The sequence below is a fragment of the Symphalangus syndactylus genome, chromosome 24 (assembly GCF_028878055.3).
Source record: "Symphalangus syndactylus isolate Jambi chromosome 24, NHGRI_mSymSyn1-v2.1_pri, whole genome shotgun sequence".
NCBI lineage: Eukaryota > Metazoa > Chordata > Mammalia > Primates > Hylobatidae > Symphalangus > Symphalangus syndactylus.
In genome coordinates, this window is record NC_072446.2 from 49,435,660 (window position 1) to 49,460,288 (window position 24,629).

Sequence of the window (24,629 nt, forward strand, 5' to 3'; positions counted from 1 at the left end):
ACAGAACAGAAAGAAGTTTCGCAGAATGCTTCTGGGTAGTTTTTATTTGAAGATTCTCCTTTTTCCACTATGGGCCCCATAGAGCTGCCAATGTCCACATACACTCTCTACAGAAAGAGTGTTTCAGAACTGCGCAATCAAAAGTAAGCTTCAACTCTGTTAGTTGAATGCACAGAACAGAAAGAAGTTTCGCAGAATGCTTCTGTGTAGTTGTTAATTGAAGATATTCCTTTTTCCACTATAGGCCCCTTAGAGCACGGAATATCCTCTTGCATTTTCTACAGAAAGAATGATTCAGAACTGCTCAATCAAAAGTAAGGTTCAACTCTGTTAGTTGAATTCACAGAACAGAAAGAAGTTTCACAGAATTCTTCTGTGTAGTTTTTAATTGGTTATAGGCCTTTTTCCTCTATAGGCCCGGGAATGCTCCGAATGTCCTCTTGCAGTTTCTCCAGAAAGAGTGTTTCAGAACTGCTCAATCAAAAGGAAGCTTGAACTCCGTTAGTTGAATGCACAGAACAGAAAGTAATTTCAGAGAATGTTTCTGTGTATGTTTTATTTGGAGATATTCCTTTCTCCACTATAGGCCCCGTAGCGCTCTGAAAGTCCACTTGCAGTTTCCACAGAAAGAGTGTTTCAGAACTGCTCTATCAAAAGTAAAGTTCAAATCTGTTAGTTGAATGCATAGAACAGAAAGAAGTTTCACAGAATGCTTCTGTGTAGTTTTTATTTGAAGATATTCCTTTTTCCACTATAGGCCCCTTAGCGCTCTTAATGTCCACTTTCAGTTTCCACAAAAAGAGTGTTTCAGAACTGCTCAATCAAAAGTAAGCTTCAACTCTGTTAGTTGAATGCACAGAACAGAAAGAAGTTTCACAGAATTCTTCTGGGTAGTTTTCATTTGAAGATATAACTTTTTCCACTATAGGCCCTTTAGCGCTCCGAATGTCCACTTGCAGTTTCAACAGAAAGAGTCTTTCAGAACTGCTCAATCAAAAGTAATCTTCAACTCTCTTAGTTGAATGCACAGAAGAGAAAGAAGTTTCACAGAATGCTTCTGTGTAGTTTTTATTTGAAGATATTCCTTTTTCCATTATAGGCCCCTAAGCGTTCTGAATATCCACTTGCAGTTTCTACAGAAAGAGAGTTTCAGAACTGCTCAATCAAAAGTAACATTCAACTCTGTTAGTTGAATGCAGAGAATATAAAGAAGTTTCACAGAATGCTTCTGTGTAGTTTTTATTTGCAGATATTCCTTTTTCCACTATTGGCCCCTTCGTGCTCAGAATATCCCCTTGCAGTTTCTACAGGAAGAGTGTTTCAGACCTGCTCTATCAAAATTAAGGTTCAACTCTGTTGGTGGAACGCACAGAACAGAAAGAAGTTTCACAGAAAGCTTCTGTGTAGTTTTCATTTGAAGATATTCCTTTTTCCAATACATGCTCCATAGCACTGTGAATGTCCACTTGCAGTTTATACAGAAAGAGTGTTTCAGAACTGCTCAATCAAAAGTAAGCTTCCTCTCTGTTAGTTGAATGCACAGAACAGAAAGAAGTGTCGCAGAATGCTTCTGGGTAGTTTTTATTTGAAGATTCTCCTTTTTCCACTATGGGCCCCATAGAGCTGCCAATGTCCACATACACTCTCTACAGAAAGAGTGTTTCAGAACTGCGCAATCAAAAGTAAGCTTCAACTCTGTTAGTTGAATGCACAGAACAGAAAGAAGTTTCGCAGAATGCTTCTGTGTAGTTGTTAATTGGAGATATTCCTTTTTCCACTATAGGCCCCTTAGAGCACGGAATATCCTCTTGCATTTTCTACAGAAAGAATGATTCAGAACTGCTCAATCAAAAGTAAGGTTCAACTCTGTTAGTTGAATTCACAGAACAGAAAGAAGTTTCACAGAATTCTTCTGTGTAGTTTTTAATTGGTGATAGGCCTTTTTCCTCTATAGGCCCGGGAATGCTCCGAATGTCCTCTTGCAGTTTCTCCAGAAAGAGTGTTTCAGAACTGCTCAATCAAAAGAAAGCTTAAACTCTGTTAGTTGAATGCACAGAACAGAACGTAATTTCAGAGAATGTTTCTGTGTATGTTTTATTTGGAGATATTCCTTTCTCCACTATAGGCCCCGTAGCGCTCTGAAAGTCCACTTGCAGGTTCCACAGAAAGAGTGTTTCAGAACTGCTCTATCAAAAGTAAAGTTCAAATCGGTTCGTTGAATGCATAGAACAGAAAGAAGTTTCACAGAATGCTTCTGTGTAGTTTTTATTTGAAGAAATTCCTTTCTCCACAATAGGCCCCTTAGCGCTCTGAATGTCCACTTTCAGTTTCCATAAAAAGAGTGTTTCAGAACTGCTCAATCAAAAGTAAGCTTCAACTCTGTTAGTTGAATGCACAGAACAGAAATAAGTTTCACAGAATTCTTCTGGGTAGTTTTCATTTGAAGATATAACTTTTTCCACTATAGGCCCTTTAGCGCTCCGAATGTCCACTTGCAGTTTCAACAGAAAGAGTCTTTCAGAACTGCTCAATCAAAAGTAATCTTCAACTCTCTTAGTTGAATGCACAGAAGAGCAAGAAGTTTCACAGAATGCTTCTGTGTAGTTTTTATTTGAAGATATTCCTTTTTCCATTATAGGCCCCTAAGCGTTCTGAATATCCACTTGCAGTTTCTACAGAAAGAGAGTTTCAGAACTGCTCAATCAAAAGTAACGTTCAACTCTGTTAGTTGAATGCAGAGAACATAAAGAAGTTTCACAGAATGCTTCTGTGTAGTTTTTATTTGCAGATATTCCTTTTTCCACTATTGGCCCCTTCGTGCTCAGAATATCCCCTTGCAGTTTCTACAGGAAGAGTGTTTCAGACCTGCTCTATCAAAATTAAGGTTCAACTCTGTTGGTGGAACGCACAGAACAGAAAGAAGTTTCACAGAAAGCTTCTGTGTAGTTTTCATTTGAAGATATTCCTTTTTCCAATACATGCTCCATAGCACTGTGAATGTCCACTTGCAGTTTATACAGAAAGAGTGTTTCAGAACTGCTCAATCAAAAGTAAGCTTCCTCTCTGTTAGTTGAATGCACAGAACAGAAAGAAGTTTCGCAGAATGCTTCTGGGTAGTTTTTATTTGAAGATTCTCGTTTTTCCACTATGGGCCCCATAGAGCTGCCAATGTCCACATACACTCTCTACAGAAAGAGTGTTTCAGAACTGCGCAATCAAAAGTAAGCTTCAACTCTGTTAGTTGAATGCACAGAACAGAAAGAAGTTTCGCAGAATGCTTCTGTGTAGTTGTTAATTGAAGATATTCCTTTTTCCACTATAGGCCCCTTAGAGCACGGAATATCCTCTTGCATTTTCTACAGAAAGAATGATTCAGAACTGCTCAATCAAAAGTAAGGTTCAACTCTGTTAGCTGAATTCACAGAACAGAAAGAAGTTTCACAGAATTCTTCTGTGTAGTTTTTAATTGGTTATAGGCCTTTTTCCTCTATAGGCCCGGGAATGCTCCGAATGTCCTCTTGCAGTTTCTCCAGAAAGAGTGTTTCAGAACTGCTCAATCAAAAGGAAGCTTGAACTCCGTTAGTTGAATGCACAGAACAGAAAGTAATTTCAGAGAATGTTTCTGTGTATGTTTTATTTGGAGATATTCTTTCTCCACTATAGGCCCCGTAGCGCTCTGAAAGTCCACTTGCAGTTTCCACAGAAAGAGTGTTTCAGAACTGCTCTATCAAAAGTAAAGTTCAAATCTGTTAGTTGAATGCATAGAACAGAAAGAAGTTTCACAGAATGCTTCTGTGTAGTTTTTATTTGAAGATATTCCTTTCTCCACTATAGGCCCCTTAGCGCTCTGAATGTCCACTTTCAGTTTCCACGAAAAGAGTGTTTCAGAACTGCTCAATCAAAAGTAAGCTTCAACTCTGTTAGTTGAATGCACAGAACAGAAAGAAGTTTCACAGAATTCTTCTGGGTAGTTTTCATTTGAAGATATAACTTTTTCCACTATAGGCCCTTTAGCGCTCCGAATGTCCACTTGGTGTTTCAACAGAAAGAGTCTTTCAGAACTGCTCAATCAAAAGTAATCTTCAACTCTCTTAGTTGAATGCACAGAAGAGAAAGAAGTTTCACAGAATGCTTCTGTGTAGTTTTTATTTGAAGATATTCCTTTTTCCATTATAGGCCCCTAAGCGTTCTGAATATCCACATGCAGTTTCTACAGAAAGAGAGTTTCAGAACTGCTCATTCAAAAGTAACGTTCAACTCTGTTAGTTGAATGCAGAGAACATAAAGAAGTTTCACAGAATGCTTCTGTGTAGTTTTTATTTGCAGATATTCCTTTTTCCACTATTGGCCCCTTCGTGCTCAGAATATCCCCTTGCAGTTTCTACAGGAAGAGTGTTTCAGTCCTGCTCTATCAAAATTAAGGTTCAACTCTGTTGGTGGAACACACAGAACAGAAAGAAGTTTCACAGAAAGCTTCTGTGTAGTTTTCATTTGAAGATATTCCTTTTTCCAATACATGCTCCATAGCACTGTGAATGTCCACTTGCAGTTTATACAGAAAGAGTGTTTCAGAACTGCTCAATCAAAAGTAAGCTTCCTCTCTGTTAGTTGAATGCACAGAACAGAAAGAAGTTTCGCAGAATGCTTCTGGGTAGTTTTTATTTGAAGATTCTCGTTTTTCCACTATGGGCCCCATAGAGCTGCCAATGTCCACATACACTCTCTACAGAAAGAGTGTTTCAGAACTGCGCAATCAAAAGTAAGCTTCAACTCTGTTAGTTGAATGCACAGAACAGAAAGAAGTTTCGCAGAATGCTTCTGTGTAGTTGTTAATTGAAGATATTCCTTTTTCCACTATAGGCCCCTTAGAGCACGGAATATCCTCTTGCATTTTCTACAGAAAGAATGATTCAGAACTGCTCAATCAAAAGTAAGGTTCAACTCTGTTAGTTGAATTCACAGAACAGAAAGAAGTTTCACAGAATTCTTCTGTGTAGTTTTTAATTGGTTATAGGCCTTTTTCCTCTATAGGCCCGGGAATGCTCCGAATGTCCTCTTGCAGTTTCTCCAGAAAGAGTGTTTCAGAACTGCTCAATCAAAAGAAAGCTTAAACTCTGTTAGTTGAATGCACAGAACAGAAAGTAATTTCAGAGAACGTTTCTGTGTATGTTTTATTTGGAGATATTCCTTTCTCCACTATAGGCCCCGTAGCGCTCTGAAAGTCCACTTGCAGTTTCCACAGAAAGAGTGTTTCAGAACTGCTCTATCAAAAGTAAAGTTCAAATCTGTTAGTTGAATGCATAGAACAGAAAGATGTTTCACAGAATGCTTCTGTGTAGTTTTTATTTGAAGATATTCCTTTCTCCACTATAGGCCCCTTAGCGCTCTGAATGTCCACTTTCAGTTTCCACAAAAAGAGTGTTTCAGAACTGCTCAATCAAAAGTAAGCTTCAACTCTGTTAGTTGAATGCACAGAACAGAAAGAAGTTTCACAGAATTCTTCTGGGTAGTTTTCATTTGAAGATATAACTTTTTCCACTATAGGCCCTTTAGCGCTCCGAATGTCCACTTGCAGTTTCAACAGAAAGAGTCTTTCAGAACTGCTCAATCAAAAGTAATCTTCAACTCTCTTAGTTGAATGCACAGAAGAGAAAGAAGTTTCACAGAATGCTTCTGTGTAGTTTTTATTTGAAGATATTCCTTTTTCCATTATAGGCCCCTAAGCGTTCTGAATATCCACTTGCAGTTTCTACAGAAAGAGAGTTTCAGAACTGCTCAATCAAAAGTAACGTTCAACTCTGTTAGTTGAATGCAGAGAACATAAAGAAGTTTCACAGAATGCTTCTGTGTAGTTTTTATTTGCAGATATTCCTTTTTCCACTATTGGCCCCTTCGTGCTCAGAATATCCCCTTGCAGTTTCTACAGGAAGAGTGTTTCAGACCTGCTCTATCAAAATTAAGGTTCAACTCTGTTGGTGGAACGCACAGAACAGAAAGAAGTTTCACAGAAAGCTTCTGTGTAGTTTTCATTTGAAGATATTCCTTTTTCCAATACATGCTCAATAGCACTGTGAATGTCCACTGGCAGTTTATACAGAAAGAGTGTTTCAGAACTGCTCAATCAAAAGTAAGCTTCCTCTCTGTTAGTTGAATGCACAGAACAGAAAGAAGTTTCGCAGAATGCTTCTGGGTAGTTTTTATTTGAAGATTCTCCTTTTTCCACTATGGGCCCCATAGAGCTGCCAATGTCCACATACACTCTCTACAGAAAGAGTGTTTCAGAACTGCGCAATCAAAAGTAAGCTTCAACTCTGTTAGTTGAATGCACAGAACAGAAAGAAGTTTCGCAGAATGTTGCTGTGTAGTTGTTAATTGAAGATATTCCGTTTTCCACTATAGGCCCCTTAGAGCACGGAATATCCTCTTGCATTTTCTACAGAAAGAATGATTTAGAACTGCTCAATCAAAAGTAAGGTTCAACTCTGTTAGTTGAATTCACAGAACAGAAAGAAGTTTCACAGAATTCTTCTGTGTAGTTTTTAATTGGTGATAGGCCTTTTTCCTCTATAGGCCCGGGAATGCTCCGAATGTCCTCTTGCAGTTTCTCCAGAAAGAGTGTTTCAGAACTGCTCAATCAAAAGAAAGCTTAAACTCTGTTAGTTGAATGCACAGAACAGAAAGTAATTTCAGAGAACGTTTCTGTGTATGTTTTATTTGGAGATATTCCTTTCTCCACTATAGGCCCCGTAGCGCTCTGAAAGTCCACTTGCAGTTTCCACAGAAAGAGTGTTTCAGAACTGCTCTATCAAAAGTAAAGTTCAAATCTGTTAGTTGAATGCATAGAACAGAAAGAAGTTTCACAGAATGCTTCTGTGTAATTTTTATTTGAAGATATTCCTTTCTCCACTATAGGCACCTTAGCGCTCTGAATGTCCACTTTCAGTTGCCACAAAAAGAGTGTTTCAGAACTGCTCAATCAAAAGTAAGCTTCAACTCTGTTAGTTGAATGCACAGAACAGAAAGAAGTTTCACAGAATTCTTCTGGCTAGTTTTCATTTGAAGATATAACTTTTTCCACTATAGGCCCTTTAGCGCTCCGAATGTCCACTTGCAGTTACAACAGAAAGAGTCTTTCAGAACTGCTCAATCAAAAGTAATCTTCAACTCTCTTAGTTGAATGCACAGAAGAGAAAGAAGTTTCACAGAATGCTTCTGTGTAGTTTTTATTTGAAGATATTCCTTTTTCCATTATAGGCCCCTAAGCGTTCTGAATATCCACTTGCAGTTTCTACAGAAAGAGAGTTTCAGAACTGCTCAATCAAAAGTAACGTTCAACTCTGTTAGTTGAATGCAGAGAATATAAAGAAGTTTCACAGAATGCTTCTGTGTAGTTTTTATTTGCAGATATTCCTTTTTCCACTATTGGCCCCTTCGTGCTCAGAATATCCCCTTGCAGTTTCTACAGGAAGAGTGTTTCAGACCTGCTCTATCAAAATTAAGGTTCAACTCTGTTGGTGGAACGCACAGAACAGAAAGAAGTTTCACAGAAAGCTTCTGTGTAGTTTTCATTTGAAGATATTCTTTTTCCAATACATGCTCCATAGCACTGTGAATGTCCACTTCCAGTTTATACAGAAAGAGTGTTTCAGAACTGCTCAATCAAAAGTAAGCTTCCTCTCTGTTAGTTGAATGCACAGAACAGAAAGAAGTTTCGCAGAATGCTTCTGGGTAGTTTTTATTTGAAGATTCTCCTTTTTCCACTATGGGCCCCATAGAGCTGCCAATGTCTACATACACTCTCTACAGAAAGAGTGTTTCAGAACTGCGCAATCAAAAGTAAGCTTCAACTCTGTTAGTTGAATGCACAGAACAGAAAGAAGTTTCGCAGAATGTTTCTGTGTAGTTGTTAATTGAAGATATTCCTTTTTCCACTATAGGCCCCTTAGAGCACGGAATATCCTCTTGCATTTTCTACAGAAAGAATGATTCAGAACTGCTCAATCAAAAGTAAGGTTCAACTCTGTTAGTTGAATTCACAGAACAGAAAGAAGTTTCACAGAATTCTTCTGTGTAGTTTTTAATTGGTGATAGGGCTTTTTCCTCTATAGGCCCGGGAATGCTCCGAATGTCCTCTTGCAGTTTCTCCAGAAAGAGTGTTTCAGAACTGCTCAATCAAAAGAAAGCTTAAACTCTGTTAGTTGAATGCACAGAACAGAAAGTAATTTCAGAGAACGTTTCTGTGTATGTTTTATTTGGAGATATTCCTTTCTCCACTATAGGCCCCGTAGCGCTCTGAAAGTCCACTTGCAGTTTCCACAGAAAGAGTGTTTCAGAACTGCTCTATCAAAAGTAAAGTTCAAATCTGTTAGTTGAATGCATAGAACAGAAAGAAGTTTCACAGAATGCTTCTGTGTAGTTTTTATTTGAAGATATTCCTTTCTCCACTATAGGCCCCTTAGCGCTCTGAATGTCCACTTTCAGTTTCCACAAAAAGAGTGTTTCAGAACTGCTCAATCAAAAGTAAGCTTCAACTCTGTTAGTTGAATGCACAGAACAGAAAGAAGTTTCACAGAATTGTTCTGGGTAGTTTTCATTTGAAGATATAACTTTTTCCACTATAGGCCCTTTAGCGCTCCGAATGTCCACTTGCAGTTTCAACAGAAAGAGTCTTTCAGAACTGCTCAATCAAAAGTAATCTTCAACTCTCTTAGTTGAATGCACAGAAGAGAAAGAAGTTTCACAGAATGCTTCTGTGTAGTTTTTATTTGAAGATATTCCTTTTTCCATTATAGGCCCCTAAGCGTTCTGAATATCCACTTGCAGTTTCTACAGAAAGAGAGTTTCAGAACTGCTCAATCAAAAGTAACGTTCAACTCTGTTAGTTGAATGCAGAGAATATAAAGAAGTTTCACAGAATGCTTCTGTGTAGTTTTTATTTGCAGATATTCCTTTTTCCACTATTGGCCCCTTCGTGCTCAGAATATCCCCTTGCAGTTTCTACAGGAAGAGTGTTTCAGACCTGCTCTATCAAAATTAAGGTTCAACTCTGTTGGTGGAACGCACAGAACAGAAAGAAGTTTCACAGAAAGCTTCTGTGTAGTTTTCATTTGAAGATATTCCTTTTTCCAATACATGCTCCATAGCACTGTGAATGTCCACTTGCAGTTTATACAGAAAGAGTGTTTCAGAACTGCTCAATCAAAAGTAAGCTTCCTCTCTGTTAGTTGAATGCACAGAACAGAAAGAAGTTTCGCAGAATGCTTCTGGGTAGTTTTTATTTGAAGATTCTCCTTTTTCCACTATGGGCCCCATAGAGCTGCCAATGTCCACATACACTCTCTACAGAAAGAGTGTTTCAGAACTGCGCAATCAAAAGTAAGCTTCAACTCTGTTAGTTGAATGCACAGAACAGAAAGAAGTTTCGCAGAATGCTTCTGTGTAGTTGTTAATTGGAGATATTCCTTTTTCCACTATAGGCCCCTTAGAGCACGGAATATCCTCTTGCATTTTCTACAGAAAGAATGATTCAGAACTGCTCAATCAAAAGTAAGGTTCAACTCTGTTAGTTGAATTCACAGAACAGAAAGAAGTTTCACAGAATTCTTCTGTGTAGTTTTTAATTGGTTATAGGCCTTTTTCTTCTATAGGCCCGGGAATGCTCCGAATGTCCTCTTGCAGTTTCTCCAGAAAGAGTGTTTCAGAACTGCTCAATCAAAAGAAAGCTTAAACTCTGTTAGTTGAATGCACAGAACAGTACGTAATTTCAGAGAATGTTTCTGTGTATGTTTTATTTGGAGATATTCCTTTCTCCACTATAGGCCCCGTAGCGCTCTGAAAGTCCACTTGCAGGTTCCACAGAAAGAGTGTTTCAGAACTGCTCTATCAAAAGTAAAGTTCAAATCGGTTCGTTGAATGCATAGAACAGAAAGAAGTTTCACAGAATGCTTCTGTGTAGTTTTTATTTGAAGATATTCCTTTCTCCACTATAGGCCCCTTAGCGCTCTGAATGTCCACTTTCAGTTTCCACAAAAAGAGTGTTTCAGAACTGCTCAATCAAAAGTAAGCTTCAACTCTGTTAGTTGAATGCACAGAACAGAAAGAAGTTTCACAGAATTCTTCTGGGTAGTTTTCATTTGAAGATATAACTTTTTCCACTATAGGCCCTTTAGCGCTCTGAATGTCCACTTGCAGTTTCAACAGAAAGAGTCTTTCAGAACTGCTCAATCAAAAGTAATCTTCAACTCTCTTAGTTGAATGCACAGAAGAGAAAGGAGTTTCAAAGAATGCTTCTGTGTAGTTTTTATTTGAAGATATTCCTTTTTCCATTATAGGCCCCTAAGCGTTCTGAATAACCACTTGCAGTTTCTACAGAAAGAGAGTTTCAGAACTGCTCAATCAAAAGTAACGTTCAACTCTGTTAGTTGAATGCAGAGAACATAAAGAAGTTTCACAGAATGCTTCTGTGTAGTTTTTATTTGCAAATATTCCTTTTTCCACTATTGGCCCCTTCGTGCTCAGAATATCCCCTTGCAGTTTCTACAGGAAGAGTGTTTCAGACCTGCTCTATCAAAATTAAGGTTCAACTCTGTTGGTGGAACGCACAGAACAGAAAGAAGTTTCACAGAAAGCTTCTGTGTAGTTTTCATTTGAAGATATTCCTTTTTCCAATACATGCTCCATAGCACTGTGAATGTCCACTTGCAGTTTATACAGAAAGAGTGTTTCAGAACTGCTCAATCAAAAGTAAGCTTCCTCTCTGTTAGTTGAATGCACAGAACAGAAAGAAGTTTCGCAGAATGCTTCTGGGTAGTTTTTATTTGAAGATTCTCCTTTTTCCACTATGGGCCCCATAGAGCTGCCAATGTCCACATACACTCTCTACAGAAAGAGTGTTTCAGAACTGCGCAATCAAAAGTAAGCTTCAACTCTGTTAGTTGAATGCACAGAACAGAAAGAAGTTTCGCAGAATGCTTCTGTGTAGTTGTTAATTGAAGATATTCCTTTTTCCACTATAGGCCCCTTAGAGCACGGAATATCCTCTTGCATTTTCTACAGAAAGAATGATTCAGAACTGCTCAATCAAAAGTAAGGTTCAACTCTGTTAGTTGAATTCACAGAACAGAAAGAAGTTTCACAGAATTCTTCTGTGTAGTTTTTAATTGGTGATAGGCCTTTTTCCTCTACAGGCCCGGGAATGCTCCGAATGTCCTCTTGCAGTTTCTCCAGAAAGAGTTTTTCAGAACTGCTCAATCAAAAGGAAGCTTGAACTCCGTTAGTTGAATGCACAGAACAGAAAGTAATTTCAGAGAATGTTTCTGTGTATGTTTTATTTGCAGATATTCCTTTCTCCACTATAGGCCCCGTAGCGCTCTGAAAGTTCACTTGCAGTTTCCACAGAAAGAGTGTTTCAGAACTGCTCTATCAAAAGTAAAGTTCAAATCTGTTAGTTGAATGCATAGAACAGAAAGAAGTTTCACAGAATGCTTCTGTGTAATTTTTATTTGAAGATATTCCTTTCTCCACTATAGGCCCCTTAGCGCTCTGAATGTCCACTTTCAGTTTCCACAAAAAGAGTGTTTCAGAACTGCTCAATCAAAAGTAAGCTTCAACTCTGTTAGTTGAATGCACAGAACAGAAAGAAGTTTCACAGAATTGTTCTGGGTAGTTTTCATTTGAAGATATATCTTTTTCCACTATAGGCCCTTTAGCGCTCCGAATGTCCACTTGCAGTTTCAACAGAAAGAGTCTTTCAGAACTGCTCAATCAAAAGTAATCTTCAACTCTCTTAGTTGAATGCACAGAAGAGAAAGAAGTTTCACAGAATGCTTCTGTGTAGTTTTTATTTGAAGATATTCCTTTTTCCATTATAGGCCCCTAAGCGTTCTGAATATCCACTTGCAGTTTCTACAGAAAGAGAGTTTCAGAACTGCTCAATCAAAAGTAACGTTCAACTCTGTTAGTTGAATGCAGAGAATATAAAGAAGTTTCACAGAATGCTTCTGTGTAGTTTTTATTTGCAGATATTCCTTTTTCCACTATTGGCCCCTTCGTGCTCAGAATATCCCCTTGCAGTTTCTACAGGAAGAGTGTTTCAGACCTGCTCCATCAAAATTAAGGTTCAACTCTGTTGGTGGAACACACAGAACAGAAAGAAGTTTCACAGAAAGCTTCTGTGTAGTTTTCATTTGAAGATATTCCTTTTTCCAATACATGCTCCATAGCACTGTGAATGTCCACTTGCAGTTTATACAGAAAGAGTGTTTCAGAACTGCTCAATCAAAAGTAAGCTTCCTCTCTGTTAGTTGAATGCACAGAACAGAAAGAAGTTTCGCAGAATGCTTCTGGGTAGTTTTTATTTGAAGATTCTCCTTTTTCCACTATGGGCCCCATAGAGCTGCCAATGTCCACATACACTCTCTACAGAAAGAGTGTTTCAGAACTGCGCAATCAAAAGTAAGCTTCAACTCTGTTAGTTGAATGCACAGAACAGAAAGAAGTTTCGCAGAATGTTTCTGTGTAGTTGTTAATTGAAGATATTCCTTTTTCCACTATAGGCCCCTTAGAGCACGGAATATCCTCTTGCATTTTCTACAGAAAGAATGATTCAGAACTCCTCAATCAAAAGTAAGGTTCAACTCTGTTAGTTGAATTCACAGAACAGAAAGAAGTTTCACAGAATTCTTCTGTGTAGTTTTTAATTGGTTATAGGCCTTTTTACTCTATAGGCCCGGGAATGCTCCGAATGTCCTCTTGCAGTTTCTCCAGAAAGAGTGTTTCAGAACTGCTCAATCAAAAGAAAGCTTAAACTCTGTTAGTTGAATGCACAGAACAGAAAGTAATTTCAGAGAACGTTTCTGTGTATGTTTTATTTGGAGATATTCCTTTCTCCACTATAGGCCCCGTAGCGCTCTGAAAGTCCACTTGCAGTTTCCACAGAAAGAGTGTTTCAGAACTGCTCTATCAAAAGTAAAGTTCAAATCTGTTAGTTGAATGTATAGAACAGAAAGAAGTTTCACAGAATGCTTCTGTGTAGTTTTTATTTGAAGATATTCCTTTCTCCACTATAGGCCCCTTAGCGCTCTGAATGTCCACTTTCAGTTTCCACAAAAAGAGTGTTTCAGAACTGCTCAATCAAAAGTAAGCTTCAACTCTGTTAGTTGAATGCACAGAACAGAAAGAAGTTTCACAGAATTCTTCTGGGTAGTTTTCATTTGAAGATATAACTTTTTCCACTATAGGCCCTTTAGCGCTCCGAATGTCCACTTGCAGTTTCAACAGAAAGAGTCTTTCAGAACTGCTCAATCAAAAGTAATCTTCAACTCTCTTAGTTGAATGCACAGAAGAGAAAGAAGTTTCACAGAATGCTTCTGTGTAGTTTTTATTTGAAGATATTCCTTTTTCCATTATAGGCCCCTAAGCGTTCTGAATATCCACTTGCAGATTCTACAGAAAGAGAGTTTCAGAACTGCTCAATCAAAAGTAACGTTCAACTCTGTTAGTTCAATGCAGAGAATATAAAGAAGTTTCACAGAATGCTTCTGTGTAGTTTTCATTTGCAGATATTCCTTTTTCCACTATTGGCCCCTTCGTGCTCAGAATATCCCCTTGCAGTTTCTACAGGAAGAGTGTTTCAGACCTGCTCTATCAAAATTAAGGTTCAATTCTGTTGGTGGAACGCACAGAACAGAAAGAAGTTTCACAGAAAGCTTCTGTGTAGTTTTCATTTGAAGATATTCCTTTTTCCAATACATGCTCCATAGCACTGTGAATGTCCACTTGCAGTTTATACAGAAAGAGTGTTTCAGAACTGCTCAATCAAAAGTAAGCTTCCTCTCTGTTAGTTGAATGCACAGAACAGAAAGAAGTTTCGCAGAATGCTTCTGGGTAGTTTTTATTTGAAGATTCTCCTTTTTTCACTATGGGCCCCATAGAGCTGCCAATGTCCACATACACTCTCTACAGAAAGAGTGTTTCAGAACTGCGCAATCAAAAGTAAGCTTCAACTCTGTTAGTTGAATGCACAGAACAGAAAGTAGTTTCGCAGAATGCTTCTGTGTAGTTGTTAATTGAAGATATTCCTTTTTCCACTATAGGCCCCTTAGAGCACGGAATATCCTCTTGCATTTTCTACAGAAAGAATGATTCAGAACTGCTCAATCAAAAGTAAGGTTCAACTCTGTTAGTTGAATTCACAGAACAGAAAGAAGTTTCACAGAATTCTTCTGTGTAGTTTTTAATTGGTGATAGGCCTTTTTCCTCTATAGGCCCGGGAATGCTCCGAATGTCCTCTTGCAGTTTCTCCAGAAAGAGTGTTTCAGAACTGCTCAATCAAAAGAAAGCTTAAACTCTGTTAGTTGAATGCACAGAACAGAAAGTAATTTCAGAGAACGTTTCTGTGTATGTTTTATTTGGAGATATTCCTTTCTCCACTATAGGCCCCGTAGCGCTCTGAAAGTCCACTTGCAGTTTCCACAGAAAGAGTGTTTCAGAACTGCTCTATCAAAAGTAAAGTTCAAATCTGTTAGTTGAATGCATAGAACAGAAAGAAGTTTCACAGAATGCTTCTGTGTAATTTTTATTTGAAGATATTCCTTTCTCCACTATAGGCCCCTTAGCGTTCTGAATGTCCACTTTCAGTTTCCACAAAAAGAGTGTTTCAGAACTGCTCAATCAAAAGTAAGCTTCAACTCTGTTAGTTGAATGCACAGAACAGAAAGAAGTTTCACAGAATTGTTCTGGGTAGTTTTCATTTGAAGATATAACTTTTTCCACTATAGGCCATTTAGCGCTCCGAATGTCCACTTGCAGTTTCAACAGAAAGAGTCTTTCAGAACTGCTCAATCAAAAGTAATCTTCAACTCTCTTAGTTGAATGCACAGAAGAGAAAGAAGTTTCACAGAATGCTTCTGTGTAGTTTTTATTTGAAGATATTCCTTTTTCCATTATAGGCCCCTAAGCGTTCTGAATATCCACTTGCAGTTTCTACAGAAAGAGAGTTTCAGAACTGCTCAATCAAAAGTAACGTTCAACTCTGTTAGTTGAATGCAGAGAATATAAAGAAGTTTCACAGAATGCTTCTGTGTAGTTTTTATTTGCAGATATTCCTTTTTCCACTATTGGCCCCTTCGTGCTCAGAATATCCCCTTGCAGTTTCTACAGGAAGAGTGTTTCAGACCTGCTCTATCAAAATTAAGGTTCAACTCTGTTGGTGGAACGCACAGAACAGAAAGAAGTTTCACAGAAAGCTTCTGTGTAGTTTTCATTTGAAGATATTCCTTTTTCCAATACATGCTCCATAGCACTGTGAATGTCCACTTGCAGTTTATACAGAAAGAGTGTTTCAGAACTGCTCAATCAAAAGTAAGCTTCCTCTCTGTTAGTTGAATGCACAGAACAGAAAGAAGTTTCGCAGAATGCTTCTGGGTAGTTTTTATTTGAAGATTCTCCTTTTTCCACTATGGGCCCCATAGAGCTGCCAATGTCCACATACACTCTCTACAGAAAGAGTGTTTCAGAACTGCGCAATCAAAAGTAAGCTTCAACTCTGTTAGTTGAATGCACAGAACAGAAAGAAGTTTCGCAGAATGTTTCTGTGTAGTTGTTAATTGAAGATATTCCTTTTTCCACTATAGGCCCCTTAGAGCACGGAATATCCTCTTGCATTTTCTACAGAAAGAATGATTCAGAACTCCTCAATCAAAAGTAAGGTTCAACTCTGTTAGTTGAATTCACAGAACAGAAAGAAGTTTCACAGAATTCTTCTGTGTAGTTTTTAATTGGTTATAGGCCTTTTTACTCTATAGGCCCGGGAATGCTCCGAATGTCCTCTTGCAGTTTCTCCAGAAAGAGTGTTTCAGAACTGCTCAATCAAAAGAAAGCTTAAACTCTGTTAGTTGAATGCACAGAACAGAAAGTAATTTCAGAGAACGTTTCTGTGTATGTTTTATTTGGAGATATTCCTTTCTCCACTATAGGCCCCGTAGCGCTCTGAAAGTCCACTTGCAGTTTCCACAGAAAGAGTGTTTCAGAACTGCTCTATCAAAAGTAAAGTTCAAATCTGTTAGTTGAATGCATAGAACAGAAAGAAGTTTCACAGAATGCTTCTGTGTAGTTTTTATTTGAAGATATTCCTTTCTCCACTATAGGCCCCTTAGCGCTCTGAATGTCCACTTTCAGTTTCCACAAAAAGAGTGTTTCAGAACTGCTCAATGAAAAGTAATCTTCAACTCTGTTAGTTGAATGCACAGAACAGAAAGAAGTTTCACAGAATTCTTCTGGGTAGTTTTCATTTGAAGATATAACTTTTTCCACTATAGGCCCTTTAGCGCTCCGAATGTCCAATTGCAGTTTCAACAGAAAGAGTCTTTCAGAACTGCTCAATCAAAAGTAATCTTCAACTCTCTTAGTTGAATGCACAGAAGAGAAAGAAGTTTCACAGAATGCTTCTGTGTAGTTTTTATTTGAAGATATTCCTTTTTCCATTATAGGCCCCTAAGCGTTCTGAATATCCACTTGCAGATTCTACAGAAAGAGAGTTTCAGAACTGCTCAATCAAAAGTAACGTTCAACTCTGTTAGTTGAATGCAGAGAATATAAAGAAGTTTCACAGAATGCTTCTGTGTAGTTTTCATTTGCAGATATTCCTTTTTCCACTATTGGCCCCTTCGTGCTCAGAATATCCCCTTGCAGTTTCTACAGGAAGAGTGTTTCAGACCTGCTCTATCAAAATTAAGGTTCAATTCTGTTGGTGGAACGCACAGAACAGAAAGAAGTTTCACAGAAAGCTTCTGTGTAGTTTTCATTTGAAGATATTCCTTTTTCCAATACATGCTCCATAGCAATGTGAATGTCCACTTGCAGTTTATACAGAAAGAGTGTTTCAGAACTGCTCAATCAAAAGTAAGCTTCCTCTCTGTTAGTTGAATGCACAGAACAGAAAGAAGTTTCGCAGAATGCTTCTGGGTAGTTTTTATTTGAAGATTCTCCTTTTTTCACTATGGGCCCCATAGAGCTGCCAATGTCCACATACACTCTCTACAGAAAGAGTGTTTCAGAACTGCGCAATCAAAAGTAAGGTTCAACTCTGTTAGTTGAATTCACAGAACAGAAAGAAGTTTCACAGAATTCTTCTGTGTAGTTTTTAATTGGTTATAGGCCTTTTTACTCTATAGGCCCGGGAATGCTCCGAATGTCCTCTTGCAGTTTCTCCAGAAAGAGTGTTTCAGAACTGCTCAATCAAAAGAAAGCTTAAACTCTGTTAGTTGAATGCACAGAACAGAAAGTAATTTCAGAGAACGTTTCTGTGTATGTTTTATTTGGAGATATTCCTTTCTCCACTATAGGCCCCGTAGCGCTCTGAAAGTCCACTTGCAGTTTCCACAGAAAGAGTGTTTCAGAACTGCTCTATCAAAAGTAAAGTTCAAATCTGTTAGTTGAATGCATAGAACAGAAAGAAGTTTCACAGAATGCTTCTGTGTAGTTTTTATTTGAAGATATTCCTTTCTCCACTATAGGCCCCTTAGCGCTCTGAATGTCCACTTTCAGTTTCCACAAAAAGAGTGTTTCAGAACTGCTCAATCAAAAGTAAGCTTCAACTCTGTTAGTTGAATGCACAGAACAGAAAGAAGTTTCACAGAATTCTTCTGGGTAGTTTTCATTTGAAGATATAACTTTTTCCACTATAGGCCCTTTAGCGCTCCGAATGTCCACTTGCAGTTTCAACAGAAAGAGTCTTTCAGAACTGCTCAATCAAAAGTAATCTTCAACTCTCTTAGTTGAATGCACAGAAGAGAAAGAAGTTTCACAGAATGCTTCTGTGTAGTTTTTATTTGAAGATATTCCTTTTTCCATTATAGGCCCCTAAGCGTTCTGAATATCCACTTGCAGATTCTACAGAAAGAGAGTTTCAGAACTGCTCAATCAAAAGTAACGTTCAACTCTGTTAGTTGAATGCAGAGAATATAAAGAAGTTTCACAGAATGCTTCTGTGTAGTTTTCATTTGCAGATATTCCTTTTTCCACTATTGGCCCCTTCGTGCTCAGAATATCCCCTTGCAGTTTCTACAGGAAGAGTGTTTCAGACCTGCTCTATCAAAATTAAGGTTCAATTCTGTTGGTGGAACGCACAGAACAGAAAGAAGTTTCACAGAAAGCTTCTGTGTAGTTTTCATTTGAAGATATTCCTTTTTCCAATTCATGCTCCATAGCACTGTGAATGTCCACTTGCAGTTTATACAGAAAGAGTGTTTCAGAACTGCTCAATCAAAAGTAAGCTTCCTCTCTGTTAGTTGAATGCACAGAACAGAAAGAAGTTTCGCAGAATGCTTCTGGGTAGTTTTTATTTGAAGATTCTCCTTTTTTCACTATGGGCCCCATAGAGCTGCCAATGTCCACATACACTCTCAACAGAAAGAGTGTTTCAGAACTGCGCAATCAAAAGTAAGCTTCAACTCTGTTAGTTGAATGCACAGAACAGAAAGAAGTTTCGCAGAATGCTTCTGTGTAGTTGTTAATTGAAGATATTCCTTTTTCCACTATAGGCCCCTTAGAGCACGGAATATCCTCTTGCATTTTCTACAGAAAGAATGATTCAGAACTGCTCAATCAAAAGTAAGGTTCAACTCTGTTAGTTGAATTCACAGAACAGAAAGAAGTTTCACAGAATTCTTCTGTGTAGTTTTTAATTGGTGATAGGCCTTTTTCCTCTATAGGCCCGGGAATGCTCCGAATGTCCTCTTGCAGTTTCTCCAGAAAGAGTGTTTCAGAACTGCTCAATCAAAAGAAAGCTTAAACTCTGTTAGTTGAATGCACAGAACAGAAAGTAATTTCAGAGAACGTTTCTGTGTATGTTTTATTTGGAGATATTCCTTTCTCCACTATAGGCCCCGTAGCGCTCTGAAAGTCCACTTGCAGTTTCCACAGAAAGAGTGTTTCAGAACTGCTCTATCAAAAGTAAAGTTCAAATCTGTTAGTTGAATGCATAGAACAGAAAGAAGTTTCACAGAATGCTTCTGTGTAATTTTTATTTGAAGATATTCCTTTCTCCACTATAGGCCCCTTAGCGCTCTGAATGTCCACTTTCAGTTTCCACAAAAAGAGTGTTTCAGAACTGCTCAATCAAAAGTAAGCTTCAACTCTGTTAGTTGAATGCACAGAACAGAAAGAAGTTTCACAGAATTCTTCTGGGTAGTTTTCATTTGAAGATATAACTTTTTCCACTATAGGCCCTTTAGCGCTCCGAATGTCCACTTGCAGTTTCAACAGAAAGAGTCTTTCAGAACTGCTCAATCAAAAGTAATCTTCAACTCTCTTAGTTGAATGCACAGAAGAGAAAGAAGTTTCACAGAATGCTTCTGTGTAGTTTTTATTTGAAGATATTCCTTTTTCCATTATAGGCCCCTAAGCGTTCTGAATATCCACTTGCAGTTTCTACAGAAAGAGAGTTTCAGAACTGCTCAATCAAAAGTAACGTTCAACTCTGTTAGTTGAATGCAGAGAATATAAAGAAGTTTCACAGAATGCTTCTGTGTAGTTTTTATTTGCAGATATTCCTTTTTCCACTATTGGCCCCTTCGTGCTCAGAATATCCCCTTGCAGTTTCTACAGGAAGAGTGTTTCAGACCTGCTCCATCAAAATTAAGGTTCAACTCTGTTGGTGGAACACACAGAACAGAAAGAAGTTTCACAGAAAGCTTCTGTGTAGTTTTCATTTGAAGATATTCCTTTTTCCAATACATGCTCCATAGCACTGTGAATGTCCACTTGCAGTTTATACAGAAAGAGTGTTTCAGAACTGCTCAATCAAAAGTAAGCTTCCTCTCTGTTAGTTGAATGCACAGAACAGAAAGAAGTTTCGCAGAATGCTTCTGGGTAGTTTTTATTTGAAGATTCTCCTTTTTCCACTATGGGCCCCATAGAGCTGCCAATGTCCACATACACTCTCTACAGAAAGAGTGTTTCAGAACTGCGCAATCAAAAGTAAGCTTCAACTCTGTTAGTTGAATGCACAGAACAGAAAGAAGTTTCGCAGAATGTTTCTGTGTAGTTGTTAATTGAAGATATTCCTTTTTCCACTATAGGCCCCTTAGAGCACGGAATATCCTCTTGCATTTTCTACAGAAAGAATGATTCAGAACTCCTCAATCAAAAGTAAGGTTCAACTCTGTTAGTTGAATTCACAGAACAGAAAGAAGTTTCACAGAATTCTTCTGTGTAGTTTTTAATTGGTTATAGGCCTTTTTACTCTATAGGCCCGGGAATGCTCCGAATGTCCTCTTGCAGTTTCTCCAGAAAGAGTGTTTCAGAACTGCTCAATCAAAAGAAAGCTTAAACTCTGTTAGTTGAATGCACAGAACAGAAAGTAATTTCAGAGAACGTTTCTGTGTATGTTTTATTTGGAGATATTCCTTTCTCCACTATAGGCCCCGTAGCGCTCTGAAAGTCCACTTGCAGTTTCCACAGAAAGAGTGTTTCAGAACTGCTCTATCAAAAGTAAAGTTCAAATCTGTTAGTTGAATGCATAGAACAGAAAGAAGTTTCACAGAATGCTTCTGTGTAGTTTTTATTTGAAGATATTCCTTTCTCCACTATAGGCCCCTTAGCGCTCTGAATGTCCACTTTCAGTTTCCACAAAAAGAGTGTTTCAGAACTGCTCAATCAAAAGTAAGCTTCAACTCTGTTAGTTGAATGCACAGAACAGAAAGAAGTTTCACAGAATTCTTCTGGGTAGTTTTCATTTGAAGATATAACTTTTTCCACTATAGGCCCTTTAGCGCTCCGAATGTCCACTTGCAGTTTCAACAGAAAGAGTCTTTCAGAACTGCTCAATCAAAAGTAATCTTCAACTCTCTTAGTTGAATGCACAGAAGAGGAAGAAGTTTCACAGAATGCTTCTGTGTAGTTTTTATTTGAAGATATTCCTTTTTCCATTATAGGCCCCTAAGCGTTCTGAATATCCACTTGCAGATTCTACAGAAAGAGAGTTTCAGAACTGCTCAATCAAAAGTAACGTTCAACTCTGTTAGTTGAATGCAGAGAATATAAAGAAGTTTCACAGAATGCTTCTGTGTAGTTTTCATTTGCAGATATTCCTTTTTCCACTATTGGCCCCTTCGTGCTCAGAATATCCCCTTGCAGTTTCTACAGGAAGAGTGTTTCAGACCTGCTCCATCAAAATTAAGGTTCAATTCTGTTGGTGGAACGCACAGAACAGAAAGAAGTTTCACAGAAAGCTTCTGTGTAGTTTTCATTTGAAGATATTCCTTTTTCCAATACATGCTCCATAGCACTGTGAATGTCCACTTGCAGTTTATACAGAAAGAGTGTTTCAGAACTGCTCAATCAAAAGTAAGCTTCCTCTCTGTTAGTTGAATGCACAGAACAGAAAGAAGTTTCGCAGAATGCTTCTGGGTAGTTTTTATTTGAAGATTCTCCTTTTTTCACTATGGGCCCCATAGAGCTGCCAATGTCCACATACACTCTCTACAGAAAGAGTGTTTCAGAACTGCGCAATCAAAAGTAAGCTTCAACTCTGTTAGTTGAATGCACAGAACAGAAAGAAGTTTCGCAGAATGCTTCTGTGTAGTTGTTAATTGAAGATATTCCTTTTTCCACTATAGGCCCCTTAGAGCACGGAATATCCTCTTGCATTTTCTACAGAAAGAATGATTCAGAACTGCTCAATCAAAAGTAAGGTTCAACTCTGTTAGTTGAATTCACAGAACAGAAAGAAGTTTCACAGAATTCTTCTGTGTAGTTTTTAATTGGTGATAGGCCTTTTTCCTCTATAGGCCCGGGAATGCTCCGAATGTCCTCTTGCAGTTTCTCCAGAAAGAGTGTTTCAGAACTGCTCAATCAAAAGAAAGCTTAAACTCTGTTAGTTGAATGCACAGAACAGAAAGTAATTTCAGAGAACGTTTCTGTGTATGTTTTATTTGGAGATATTCCTTTCTCCACTATAGGCCCCGTAGCGCTCTGAAAGTCCACTTGCAGTTTCCACAGAAAGAGTGTTTCAGAACTGCTCTATCAAAAGTAAAGTTCAAATCTGTTAGTTGAATGCATAGAACAGAAAGAAGTTTCACAGAATGCTTCTGTGTAATTTTTATTTGAAGATATTCCTTTCTCCACTATAGGCCCCTTAGCGTTCTGAATGTCCACTTTCAGTTTCCACAAAAAGAGTGTTTCAGAACTGCTCAATCAAAAGTAAGCTTCAACTCTGTTAGTTGAATGCACAGAACAGAAAGAAGTTTCACAGAATTGTTCTGGGTAGTTTTCATTTGAAGATATAACTTTTTCCACTATAGGCCATTTAGCGCTCCGAATGTCCACTTGCAGTTTCAACAGAAAGAGTCTTTCAGAACTGCTCAATCAAAAGTAATCTTCAACTCTCTTAGTTGAATGCACAGAAGAGAAAGAAGTTTCACAGAATGCTTCTGTGTAGTTTTTATTTGAAGATATTCCTTTTTCCATTATAGGCCCCTAAGCGTTCTGAATATCCACTTGCAGTTTCTACAGAAAGAGAGTTTCAGAACTGCTCAATCAAAAGTAACGTTCAACTCTGTTAGTTGAATGCAGAGAATATAAAGAAGTTTCACAGAATGCTTCTGTGTAGTTTTTATTTGCAGATATTCCTTTTTCCACTATTGGCCCCTTCGTGCTCAGAATATCCCCTTGCAGTTTCTACAGGAAGAGTGTTTCAGACCTGCTCTATCAAAATTAAGGTTCAACTCTGTTGGTGGAACGCACAGAACAGAAAGAAGTTTCACAGAAAGCTTCTGTGTAGTTTTCATTTGAAGATATTCCTTTTTCCAATACATGCTCCATAGCACTGTGAATGTCCACTTGCAGTTTATACAGAAAGAGTGTTTCAGAACTGCTCAATCAAAAGTAAGCTTCCTCTCTGTTAGTTGAATGCACAGAACAGAAAGAAGTTTCGCAGAATGCTTCTGGGTAGTTTTTATTTGAAGATTCTCCTTTTTCCACTATGGGCCCCATAGAGCTGCCAATGTCCACATACACTCTCTACAGAAAGAGTGTTTCAGAACTGCGCAATCAAAAGTAAGCTTCAACTCTGTTAGTTGAATGCACAGAACAGAAAGAAGTTTCGCAGAATGTTTCTGTGTAGTTGTTAATTGAAGATATTCCTTTTTCCACTATAGGCCCCTTAGAGCACGGAATATCCTCTTGCATTTTCTACAGAAAGAATGATTCAGAACTCCTCAATCAAAAGTAAGGTTCAACTCTGTTAGTTGAATTCACAGAACAGAAAGAAGTTTCACAGAATTCTTCTGTGTAGTTTTTAATTGGTTATAGGCCTTTTTACTCTATAGGCCCGGGAATGCTCCGAATGTCCTCTTGCAGTTTCTCCAGAAAGAGTGTTTCAGAACTGCTCAATCAAAAGAAAGCTTAAACTCTGTTAGTTGAATGCACAGAACAGAAAGTAATTTCAGAGAACGTTTCTGTGTATGTTTTATTTGGAGATATTCCTTTCTCCACTATAGGCCCCGTAGCGCTCTGAAAGTCCACTTGCAGTTTCCACAGAAAGAGTGTTTCAGAACTGCTCTATCAAAAGTAAAGTTCAAATCTGTTAGTTGAATGCATAGAACAGAAAGAAGTTTCACAGAATGCTTCTGTGTAGTTTTTATTTGAAGATATTCCTTTCTCCACTATAGGCCCCTTAGCGCTCTGAATGTCCACTTTCAGTTTCCACAAAAACAGTGTTTCAGAACTGCTCAATGAAAAGTAAGCTTCAACTCTGTTAGTTGAATGCACAGAACAGAAAGAAGTTTCACAGAATTCTTCTGGGTAGTTTTCATTTGAAGATATAACTTTTTCCACTATAGGCCCTTTAGCGCTCCGAATGTCCACTTGCAGTTTCAACAGAAAGAGTCTTTCAGAACTGCTCAATCAAAAGTAATCTTCAACTCTCTTAGTTGAATGCACAGAAGAGAAAGAAGTTTCACAGAATGCTTCTGTGTAGTTTTTATTTGAAGATATTCCTTTTTCCATTATAGGCCCCTAAGCGTTCTGAATATCCACTTGCAGATTCTACAGAAAGAGAGTTTCAGAACTGCTCAATCAAAAGTAACGTTCAACTCTGTTAGTTGAATGCAGAGAATATAAAGAAGTTTCACAGAATGCTTCTGTGTAGTTTTCATTTGCAGATATTCCTTTTTCCACTATTGGCCCCTTCGTGCTCAGAATATCCCCTTGCAGTTTCTACAGGAAGAGTGTTTCAGACCTGCTCTATCAAAATTAAGGTTCAATTCTGTTGGTGGAACGCACAGAACAGAAAGAAGTTTCACAGAAAGCTTCTGTGTAGTTTTCATTTGAAGATATTCCTTTTTCCAATACATGCTCCATAGCACTGTGAATGTCCACTTGCAGTTTATACAGAAAGAGTGTTTCAGAACTGCTCAATCAAAAGTAAGCTTCCTCTCTGTTAGTTGAATGCACAGAACAGAAAGAAGTTTCGCAGAATGCTTCTGGGTAGTTTTTATTTGAAGATTCTCCTTTTTTCACTATGGGCCCCATAGAGCTGCCAATGTCCACATACACTCTCTACAGAAAGAGTGTTTCAGAACTGCGCAATCAAAAGTAAGCTTCAACTCTGTTAGTTGAATGCACAGAAC